Consider the following 10,199-nt stretch of genomic DNA (forward strand, 5'->3'; position numbering starts at 1 on the left):
AATTAGAAAACTTTTTTCACCAAAATAAACATCTTTTGATTCCATTTTCCTTGACATTGAAAAAAAGATTTATTCATGTATTTGAAAGTTAGAGTTACAGACAGAGAAGGAGAGACAAAGAGAAAGAGATCTTCCATTGGTTAGTTCACTCCCCAGGTAACTGCAATGGTCAGTGCCCATATAGATGCTGGCTTTGCAGGTGGTGGCTTTACCCATTACATCACAACGCTGGCTTCTCCATGAACTTTTTGAAGTACCCTAATATATAAATTATATATTATTCCCAATTACATATACATTCTAAAATTTTCAGAGTTGAGGACAATGATCTTCTTCCCTTCCCGCCTTGTCTATATATTCTTTATTCATACTATGAACAATAACATTCTTCAATATTTTATACTTATATCTGAATGATATCCTTGATGATAACATAAGTGTATGTTGACCTGTTTTTCCTTTAGATTTTAAGGGCTTATCATTATAGGGTAATTTCTTAATATTTTGAATATTAAGATTAATTTAATTCTATCATTAAATTACTGGGTGATTTGGAGAAAGCTGTTTGGGAAAGGATTGTTTTAGATCTTTTTTGGACCCTCAACAGTATATTTGTGGTTATGTTGAATAAAGGAAGTTGAAATTAATCTTATATCATAAGAATTGTATTTATACGCTTTTAAATAATCAGTGTTTGTTGAACAAATATATTCAGTAAAAAAGGCACGTTACAAAAGATTTATTGAGTATGATGTTATTTTTTCAAAATGGCAGGTAAATAGAAAAAGATTATAAAGGATCATATCAAGGTGGGAATATGAATGTCTTAGAAAGATTGCCCTTTGTTGGTCTGTTTGTACTAATTTTCCGGTAGTGAATATTAACTGCATTTATAATTACAAGGACAATGTGTGGTAGAATTGAACATACAAAGCAAATTACACCTGATCTTCCTAGATCAAGGGTCAATTGAACCTTTGTTAGCAGTTAGATAAAAAGCCATGCCCTCATCTGTTAGCTGTATTTGGATGAAAGAAGGATGATTATATTAGAACTCTAAAAGACCCCAGAGGCTGTCCTGGCTGCTTCTCTTCTGATCCAGTTCTCTGCTATATCCTGGGAAAACAATAGAAGATGGCCCAAGTGCTTGGGCCCCCTGTACCCGCATGGGAGACTGGGAGGAAGCACCTGGCTTCTGGCTTCAAATCGGCCCAGCTCCAGCTGTTGCAGCCATTTTGGGGTGAACCAGTGGATGGAAGACCTCTCTCTCTCTCTCTGTCTCTCCCTCTCTGTAACTACCTCTCAAATAAATAAATAAATAGATTCTTTATATAAAAAAAGAAATTTGGAATTAGCAGCTACCCTTAACAGTCAGACAAAGTCAGATATCTAATTTATATTGTGAAAAATCTTGAAAAGCCATACTTAGCGTTTTTTTCCACAAGGTTACAGGTCAATTCACCACTGAGCTAACATGAACCACCTGACCCCTTCAGACCTTTGAGTTTGCAACTGCTGTGTCCTGATCCAAGACAGAGCAACTGTGAGACAGTGATTCTTCGTTGCTAGGTGACTAGGCTGCTGAACACCACTTCTCAAAAGGCTTCAGTTTTCCTCCTTGAACTTCTCTGTCATTTGAGAGTCACCACTAGGGAATGAAAAACATATAAAACAAATGGTCCTAAACCACAACTTGGGGGCCTTGGTGTCAGACTAAGCTAGGAACATGGCTAAAGAACGTGGCCTTGCCAGTTATTTGCCACAAGGCTAGTCAGGATACAGAAGCAGCAGAGATGAGGGCCCTGGTCCATTGGGCTTTCCTGATATCAAGTTTAGACAGTAAGAGAAGAGGATGGTGACTTCTAAGTGCCTTTTTCCTTGGACTCATACATATCCCACTTATATATTCATTTGTTCAGTTCTTAACCCATTAACTATACCTCTGATGGAACCCTGAAGCAAAGCCTGTTGATTGCCATAGCATGAAGAATGCATTGCTAAACCTTGCCTTGAGTTTGGAGAACATTTTAGTTGTGATGTACTTTTCAGATCATCATCTTCTGAAAGCATGCTGTCAAGATTTATTAGAGATACCTATGCAGGTACAACTCATGAGATCCTTTCCAAGATGTAATTAAATTTCAAGATGGGTGTGCGATTGAGAACATTTTACTCAGAGACAAAAGAAAGACATGCATGACTTAAATGGGATGCCACGTAGGTTTCTTGTTTTCTCATGCTATATAACGCAGGCACATCTTGAAGACATCACAACTTTAAATTGTTTGGGAGTTCTGCTCTCCATTGTCACACAAGCTAAAACTTTTATATTGCTCTGGTTGAGATTCCAAAGTATTTTTGGTCTGTTAATATTTTTCTAGAATAACTCTCATATCTTGGCTCTGTGGGACCAAATACCTTGCTTACTGTTGTTGATTTATCTTTATAACTGCATTATTTGATCTAAACCAGTTTTATTTGCAGGAAAACATTAATCTAAGCAGAAGCACTCAGAACATATGCGTAGAATCACTTTGCCTAGTACAGATTTGTTTCATTAACTTTAGTTCTCATCAACTCACCAAGCTGTCGCTAGCACTATTTTCTTGTTAATCTAAATAGTGTATTCCTCTTCAGTTCTATAAGACTGTTCACATAGACTGTTGATCAATTTCATTTGGATTTTTAGGTCATGGACAAGCCAGTACCTAAGAATACTTAAGGTAGACGGCCTTAAACATGTTTTCCCTGGTTTTGATCCTACTTTAATAATTAGTAAATGAAGAAATGATTCCTAAATAATAGTTTTTGGCTTAAAATATGCATTTCTTAACACAATACTTAGTTATGGCTTTTGGCCAACGTTTATGCCTTGCGTGTCATTTGTGAATGCTTTCAAATAAAAAATGTGCAGAGTTGCGTTTTTATTTTTTTGGCTTCAGAAACAGCATAAAAGCTGTTTCCATGCTTACTCTAAGCCATTTCTGTACAGAGATGTAATGCTACTTAATTTTAAACAAGTCAACGGTCTCAAACAGAGCTGGGTTATGTTATCACATCTGCTCATTCTTTGCATTAAAAGGATTATTCCCAATGTTTTGCAATGTTCACTGCTTGGGTATCCAAACCATCAGTAAAAGACCCAGACCCTAATGGGTCCCTAGAGACAGAAGAATATAGAGAGTAAAAAATAGCATTGACGTACAGTTTTATCTCTAAAATTCATTTGAGAGTTTTGGGTTCCTGGAGCCCTCTGAGAATCTAATGAAAGCTATAGATCTCTCTCTAGAGAAATGTGCATGTCATTAAAAAATCTGAATATATATTAAGGCTCATCATGCCTCCAGTAGAGGTTTGTAGTTCACAGATGAGGAAACTCTGTGACAAGTTATATATGTATAGATATATGCACATAGATAGGTATGCATATACCTACATATGCTATAGGGTATACATGTAATTTAATTAAAAATATACAAACTTTCGTACCTACATATGCTGTGTCATATACAAATACTTCATTACAAATTTCCTTTAAAATCTCCATAAGTAGTTGAAAGCTCAGAAATCTTGGTTGCTTTTATCTGAGGGGCTGTTTAATTCCATTGTTCATAGGTGAACATATTGATTTTAGGAATCAGTATTTCAAAGAAGTAGATATATACTTAAAAACCTAAAGATAACCTAAAGTTAGCTTATCTATGGCAACTGGATGATATCATCACTTTATCATTATTTTGCTTCAAATGTTCATGAGGTGTTAATTTTCTAGGGAAGTATAGAAAAAGAACCCAAATATTAATACCTTATGCCTTCAGTAACATTCAATTCATAGTATTTTAATGTTTCCTTCTGATCCCTTCTTTGGACAGTAAAGACATTTGGAACTTCACTGTATACTTACAAATTAGTTAGAAATGTGTTAGAATGTGTTCAGTATTTCTAAGTGTTTAGGTTTTAATATATAGTCATTCCTTGGTATTTACAGAGGATTGGTTGCAGAACACATTGTGGATTGCAAGGTGAACCAGTGGTGGAAGATTCTTTCTCTTTCTCTCTTTCTCTCCTTTCTCTCTTTACCTCTCTGTATCTCTCCCTTTATCTCTGTTGCTGTTTCAAATACATAAAATCTTTAAAAAAATGGTGTAGGGGGATGAGCAAGATGGTGGCCAAGTAAGACACACCAATGACTATCTTTTCATAAAGATGCCAATTTGAACAGCTGTCCACACATCAAAACACCTTAACAAGGGCTAAGGAAACCAAGAAAGAGAATAGTGCATTGTTTAACATAGTAATAACATTAAAAAGCATTGGAGATACTCTATTAGTTACCACAGCAAAACAGATGCTTTGAGATGCTATGATTTTGAACAACCCTTGCCTTGACTGTCAAATAACAATAATTTTGTTTGTTTTTTTTCTTCATAATAATCAGTGAACTCTCTATTTAGTGTAGGGTTAATTTTATGAGCATAAAAATTAACTGACAATTTGATCTCTGTGAAAAATAAGAATGGGAAAAGAAGAGAGAAGAGGAAGAAAAGTATGGGTGAAAAGGAGGTGGGTGGGGGGAAGAATCATCATGCTCCCAAATCTGTATAAATTAATGCATGAGGTTGTATTCCTTAAACAAAATAAAAAAAAAAGCATTGGAGAAGGCAGAAAGCAGAGACTGGCTGTGTAATCCCTTCCCAGCTACAACCAACGATTTTCCATGCCTCCTCTTAGGAGGATGGAGAAGGAATTAAAAACAGATATTAGACTTGAAGCCCATTACTAGGTCCACTGTGGTAAAACTCAGTGCTAGAGAAGACCCTGCAATCTCTGCCTCCAGACAAATACCTGTAGACAGAGCCTTTGGACTCTCTATGGCCAAAGAGCCAAGGGACTACCCCTATCAACTCTCCCCAGCTTTCAACAGACACTGGAGCAACACCACAATCACACTTCGGGAGTAGCATGGGAAAGCCAGTACAAGACTTTGCCTTGGACCTCAGTACTGTTGAGGCCATGGTGAGACCCAGCACCAAATAAGGACTAAATGCCTATTGCCCCAGGCGAGTGTTTGCAGACAAGACCAGTAGTGCATTCTGAACAATACAATAGCCTTAAATTTAGGGCAGACTTGAGACAGAGGTTCCCTCTTGTGCTGAAATAATGACAACACGCTAATAGCAAATTTGTTGTGGACCCAACTTACTGAGCCATCTGGAGATGAAACAGCAGAAGTGTCTACAGGCTCAGAGAAAATAAGCAGACTGTTTAGACTTTCTGGAAGGTAGGCACAAAGAAAGATGATAAGGACTGGCAAAAATTCCTAATGCTTTAATGCACAGACTATGTGCATTAAACATTAAGAACTACCAGGGAACCTGGTTGCCCCTCTTCCAGGCCAGCTCTCTGCTGTGCCTCGGGAGTGCAGTGGAGGATGGCCCAAGTGCTTGGCCCTGCACCCCATGGGAGACCAGGATAAGTACCTGGATCCTGCCTTCGGATCAGCGTGGTGCGCCGGCCGCAGCGCGGCAGCCGTGGCGGCCATTGGAGGGTGAACCAACGGCAAAGGAAGACCTTTCTCTCTGTCTCTCTCTCTCTCACTATCTACTCTGCCTGCCAAAAAAAAAAAAAAAAAAAAAAAAAAGAACTACCAGGGAACCCATGACTTCACCTAATGAACAAAATAAGATGTCGGAAACTGATCAGATAGAAACTGATATATACACACACACACACACACACACACACACACACACATATATTTTTGGATGCAGAATTTAACACAGCAGTTTTAAGAAAACTCAGCTAGATTCAGAGAAAAAACAAATGATTCACTAACAAATTTAACACAGGTGGAAATAATTTACAAAGATCCTTAAGGTGAAAAGCACATTAAGTAAAGTTAAAAACACAGCAGAATGGGGCTGGCGCTGTGGTGTAGTGGATAAAGCTGCCGCCTGTGGTGCCGGCATTCCATATGGGTGCCAGTCCCAGTCCCAGCTGCTTCACTTTTGATCCAACTCTCTGCTATGGCCTGGAAAGCCGTGGACAATGGCCCAAGTCCTTGGGCCCCTGTACCCATGTGGGAGACCCAGAAGAAGCTCCTGGCTCCTGGCTTTGGATTGGCTCAGCTCTGGCCATTGTGGCCATTTGGGGAGTGAACCAGCAGATGGAAGATTCTCTCTCTCTCTCTTTCTATCTCTGCCTTTCAAATAAATAAGTAAATCTTAAAAAAAAACACACACACACACACAATAGAAGTCATCCACAGCCAAGTGGATAAAACAAGAATGAATGAACTTGAAGAAGGTCTACAGATACATAGAGATGAAAAAGAAGGAAAATGAATAGAGCTTGTGGGGACTTCTGGACAACATTAAACAAGCTAATATCTGAGCTATTTGGGTTCAAGGGGAGACTTGAGAAGGTCAAAGAGTAGAAAGCATATTCAAAAACATAAAAAACTTCCCAAACCTAGAGAAAGATGCAACTATCCAGATAAAGTTCAGAAGTTACCAGAGTCAAACCAACCAAGTCTATGCCCAGATATATGCTAATCAAGCTCTCATAAAGTTATCCCAGTTTGCCAGCTGCAGAAATTTTAAGACTAGGAGAAAGTGGAATCGTTTTTTTTCACAGCACTGATGAAAAAAAAAGTGCCAACCAAGAATACCATGCCTTAACAAAACTATTCTTTACAAATATGCAGGAGCAATAAAGATATTCCCAGACAAACAAAAACTGAGACAATTTTTAAAAGATTTACTTATGTATTTGAAAGAGTTACACAGAGAGACGAAGAGGCAGAGAGAGAGAGGGAGAGCTGTCTCCATCCGCTGGTTTACTCCCCAGTTGGCTGCAAAGGCCAGAGTTGTGCCGATCTGAAGATCAGCCAGGAGCATCTTCTGGGTCTCCCAAGTGGGTGCAGGGGCCCAAGGACTCAGGCCATCTTTTACTGCTTTCCCACACCATAGCAGAGAACTGGATTGGAAGTGGAGCAGCCAGGACTTGAACTGATGCCCATTTTGGATGCTGGCACTGCAGGCAGTGGCTTTAACTGCTATGCCACAGGGCCTGCCCCCGCCCCCCCCCAAAAAAAAACTGAGACAGTTTTCACCACCAGAACTATCTTGCAAGATATGCTAGAGGGAGTTCTTTAAACTAAGAGTTTGTTAAAATTAAAAAAAAAATCAGAAGGTAGAAAATTCACTGAATAGGGAGCCTAGAAATAAACCAATGTATCCATAGCTAATTGATCTTCAACAAAGGTGCTAAGAGCATGCATTAGATAAAGGCTGATCATTACAATAAATAGCACTGGGAAAATTGAATATCTGTATATAGAATAATGAAACTACAACCTATCTTTTATTATATACAAAAAAAAAATCAACTCAGAGAGGATTACAGACCTAAATCTAAGACCTGAAACTATGAAACTATTAGAAGAAGAAAACCTAGAGAAAACAATTTGAAGGATTGCAATAGACAAAGAACTTGTGGCTAACATCCAAAAGCTCAGGAAACAAAAGCAAACATGGACATGGGATTTCATCAAACTTAATGCCTCTGTCCAGAAAAGGAAATACTCAACAGATTGGAGAGATAGCCTACAGAATGGGAGAAAATATTCAGAAATAATTAAAATGGCAATAGGTCTGAATAGACATTTTTCAGAGGAAGACATACAAGTGGCCAACAGGCACATGAAGAAATGTTAAACTTCACTGAACATTAGAGAAATGCAAATAGAAACCACAAAGAGATATCATCTCTCTCTAATTGGTATGGCTGTTATAAAAACCATGGAAGTGTGGCAGGTTTTTTGCCTGGTGGCTAAGGTGTCAGCAGGTTGCCTGCATCCCATATTAAGTGTGTGGGTTGGATTCCTGGATCCTTCCCCTGAGTCCTCCAGCTTCCTGCTGATGCAGATGAGGGAGACAACAATTAGGGCTCAAGTGATCGGGTTTCTGCCACCTATGTAGGAAGATCTGACTTGCCATCTAGCTATTGCAGGCATTTGGAGAATAAACCAGGGGATGGGAACTCTCTCTTTGCATCTCATTCCCCTGTGAAGTCTAAAATAATTTGATCTCACAGAAGTTGAGAGTAGAATGGTGGTTCCCAGAGGTTTAGGAGCACTTGTGACAGGGAAGGATGAGAAAAGGTTGATCAATAGGTACTAAGTTATAGTAAGGCAGGGGAAAGTTCTGTTGATAAATTACAGAAGGGTTACTATAGATAACAAAAATATGCTAGAAGAGAGGATTTTGAATGTTTTCTCCAAAAATAGAAGATAAATACTTAAGGAGATGGCTACATTTACCCTGAATTGAATATTGCATATAGTGTACTGAGACATCACACAGTATCCCATAAATATGTACAATTTTCTTTATGCTAAAAATAAAAAAAGTTTCAATGTTTGCATATAACTTATGCCCATGCCCATATGCACTTTATTTTTAAACTACCTGAAAATACTTTAATAAATGATCATATAATATTCCTTATATTACTCTCCTTAAAACAATTTCTGGAAGTCAAATTTTAGACATCAACTAATATTTTAACATAAAACATGTTGATGGAAGTTTTACAACAATTTCATGCTGATTTGTACATTGATACAATATTAGTAACCATAAAATGCAACAAGTATTATAGTCAAGATTATAGATTCTAAATTAATAGAAATCTCTAGAATATGAAATAGTTTGGGTATTATCACTAAATTTTTAAAAATGGGAAAATTTGTAAACTTTTAAAATTTTGGGCTTAATTAGTTTATTTTAAAAAATATATTAAGTTCTAAAAATATATATCAGGACAGGAGGCTTCAGGGGAAGCTATGTCTGAGACGAGGTTGGTGAGCATGTGCCAGACCTCAGAGTAAGCTGTCACAACTGGTCTTAGTCACGGAAAGACATCTACCACGGACACTTTCCCTCTCATTTACACTACTGCTTGTCTTCCCTAAAGTCCTTGCTTTGGCTCTAGCTCCCAGGTAATCCTTCATCCTAAATATGCACTTATTTATCTTTTTCTCTCTTTTGCCTCACAGTTATAAAACACTGTGCTTCAATGAGCTATCAATCTCTGGAGGAGCAAAATCACACAGGAATCAATGGTGAAACTTTACCCAAGTGTGAGAGCTCTAAAAAATATAACTGATTAATCATTGTTTGCCCAAAACCATTCTTTGTTTCTCTTCCAAGTTGAGGATGACTCTTCATACATTTCCTTTTTCCATATGGGCACCTTGGCTTTTAAATTATCAATGGCATAGCTCACAGCTTCAAGGGATGCAGCCCTGCGGGCTAAGGACACAGCAATGATTATGTTTGCTTCTGACACCGGAACTAAGCCAAGTCTATGGAATACTGCTATGTGTGTGACTGGCCATTTCTGCCTGATGTCACTACAGATTTTTCTGACCTCGTTTTCTGGCATTGGTAGATAAGCTTCATATTCTAAGCTAATGACTTTCTTCCTTTCAAAGTTATTTCTTGTAGTCCCTACAAATAGGGACACTGCACCACAGGGTAGAGAAATCACCAACTGCGAGACCTCATCCACTGGAAGTTTCTCAGCAGTGAATTGTATTGTATCTTTAGCTTTATCTTCAACATCATCCGTATCTTTCCTACATGGCTTAAATGCACTAGCCTCCACCAATGGGGGGGGGGGTGGATAATAGCAATTTTGTCTCCTGGCTGGAGCCAGAGGAGCTGATCTCCAAGCTCGACATATTCTTGACGAACAGCAAATATCACCTGATTACTAACATCAGTCAATCCAGGATGTTGAGTTTCTATCTCTTTCCACAGCTGTGATGCTTTTATTTCTTGGGGCACAGAAATGGTCTCTGAACGAACTCCTGCTATTTCAGCACTCTTTGCAAAATACAGCCTGGCACCACTACACAATCGTTCTGAGGACCCCGAGACTGATTTACAGGCACAGAGGCTGATGGGCAGACCCTGTGCCCCCATAAACACTTTAAATCATTGCTAGGTTACTTATAATACCTAATACAATGTGAGTACTATGTAAATATTTGTTATACCATATTTCTCAGGGAAAAAAAGCCTATATATGTTTGGTACAGATGCATTTTTTTTTCCTGAAAGCAGTTGGTTGAGCCCATGTCTGTGAAACCCCTAGGAATGCAAGACTGATTGTCCTTCTTTTTGATATTA

At 38.3% G+C, this 10,199-nt stretch overlaps 1 pseudogene; it reads right to left on the bottom strand.

The window, feature by feature from the left end:
* Positions 1 to 9,128: 9,128 nt before the first annotated feature.
* LOC100358884 (molybdopterin synthase catalytic subunit pseudogene) lies at positions 9,129 to 9,901 on the bottom strand (annotated as a pseudogene).
* Positions 9,902 to 10,199: the final 298 nt, after the last annotated feature.

Source organism: Oryctolagus cuniculus, chromosome 5 (assembly GCF_964237555.1).
Source record: "Oryctolagus cuniculus chromosome 5, mOryCun1.1, whole genome shotgun sequence".
NCBI classification, from domain to species: Eukaryota; Metazoa; Chordata; class Mammalia; order Lagomorpha; family Leporidae; genus Oryctolagus; species Oryctolagus cuniculus.